Source organism: Rhagoletis pomonella, unplaced genomic scaffold (assembly GCF_013731165.1).
Source record: "Rhagoletis pomonella isolate Grant_MI unplaced genomic scaffold, Rhpom_1.0 Rhpom_scaffold_00049, whole genome shotgun sequence".
NCBI classification, from domain to species: Eukaryota; Metazoa; Arthropoda; class Insecta; order Diptera; family Tephritidae; genus Rhagoletis; species Rhagoletis pomonella.
In genome coordinates this window covers 260,026-262,332 of record NW_023458603.1, presented here as the reverse complement: position 1 = coordinate 262,332, position 2,307 = coordinate 260,026, and positions in this window count along the sequence as shown.

Genomic DNA, 2,307 nt, shown 5'->3' with positions numbered 1-2,307 from the left:
TGTGTCTATAGGTACATACATAATTTGAATTTTATATATATAGATTGACAATACCGTTTGCTCGCTGGCTGGCTTCGTTCGGAGCGTTTCAAAGTGGACTATAATTTTCTCTGTTAAAAGGAATAACTTCCTTATATGAGATAACGTCAACCGACACAAAGCTTACCAGGTACAAAACCAAAAGAGGTAACACTTGGTACGAACATTTTGGGACAATTCAAAGTGCAAGGCAAAGACAAAGACAAAGTCCAAGACCAAGATAAAGATAAAGTTTTTCTTTTCGGGAATTTTTTATATGAAGTTTCACCTCTTGCACGCGTATGGACCAAACGCAGTCAGTTTTTTTATACCCGAGCGCACTTGAGCACAAGGGTATATTAATTTTGTTCACATAACGGTTGTTTGTAACAGCCAAAACGAATCGAGATAGATATAGACAAATGTATACATAAATGATCAGGATGAAAAAAGAAATCGATTAAGCCATGTCTGTCTGTCCGTCCGTCTGTCCGTCTGTCCGTCTGTCCGTCCGTCCGTGTACACGATAACTCGAGCAAAAATTGAGATATCTCAACGAAATTTGGTATGTAGGTTTCTCTTAATCCAAGGTAGGTTGGTATTGAAAATGGGCGAAATTGGACTTTAACCACGCCCACTTCCCATGTAACGGTAATTTCCAGAAATACGAAAACTGCGATATTTTAGTAACTACTGAAGATAATTCACTCAAAATTGATATTTACAATAATTTTTAGACGAAAAAAAAGAATATTATAAATTTTTGGAAAATGGGCGTAGCCACGCCCACTTATGGTTACATGTGTATATCTTGGTAACCGCTCCACCAATTTCTTCCAAACTTGGCACAGTTGTTGGCCTTCGCACAACATACCAAATGGGGGAAAATTTTTAAAATCGCTCAATAACCACGCCTACTTCCCATATAACGGTAATTTTCAGAAATACGAAAACTGCGATATTTTAGTAACTACTGGAGATTATTCATTAAAAATTGATATTTACAATAATTTTTAGACGAAAAATAAGAATATTATAAAGTTTTGGAAAATGGGCGTAGCCACGCCCACTTATGGTTACATGTGTATATCTTGGTAACTGCTGCACCAATTTCTTCCAAACTTGGCACAGTTGTTGGCCTTCGTACAGCATAAAAAATCGCCAAAACTTTTTAAAATCAGACAATAACCACGCCCACATCCCATATAACGGTAATTTAGAGAAATACAAAATTTTCGATAAATCAGTAAATATTGAAGCTAATTTATTCAAGATTGATGCTTGCAGCAATTTTTTACCAAGAAATACGTTTATGGTAAAATTTTGGAAAATGGGCGTGGCACCGCACACTTATGATCACATATAAGTATATCGGTAACCGTTCTACCAATTTGTACCAAACTCGGTGTGGTTATTGTGCTTGCCACATATAAGCAAAACGTTGAAAATTATTGAAGTCGGACTAAAATAACGGCCGCTTCTCATATAACGGTACATTTCAGAAATGCTTGAAACTTCAATATTTCGAAATTGAAGGGCGCCAATTTACTCAAAATTGATACACCTCGGCTTACCATCTAGCGGTAGCTTTCGGAAAAGTGAAAAAACATATATTTAATACTTGCGCCGGGTATTTAATGTTCGGCTCCGCCCGAACTTAGACTTTCTTACTTGTTTATATTTAATATTGGTCGCTCCTAGACTGCCAATGGCAAACATTCGAGTGTATATTTTGCCATAAGAAAGCTAAATTAGTAAAGTCTCTGGTTTTCACCCGTGAATAAGAGAGAGCGTAATGTGGAGTCATAACGGGCAATTTGTCCCTAACATGCGATCAAAAAACTCTACGAACTCTACGAAAAACAGAAGTGTAGACTTTTTTGTTTTCGATATGACAATCGTTTCAAATTTGATACTCAACACTATTTATAGCCTCGTATTTAAGCAAAAACTCTCATAAGACGCCGAAATTTTGTAGTCTATCAAAATTAATATTCTTGTTTACATTGCAAGAGTTCAGAACCTAATTAGTTGATATTCTCTACTGAACAGACATAAATCAACTTACTCACATTAAACAAACGCATAAATCATAGACCATGGAAAATCACCAAATTAAATAATAATAGCCTCACATTAACTGCTACTTTATTTGTACCATCAAATTCTGAGAAATTCAAATACATACATATGTAAGTAGTTATGTACAACACCACCTACCCAAGGTCCAAAGCGAAAGGGAGACAAAGATTTGTTTTTGCATTGGTTATTAAATATTTGAATTTATTG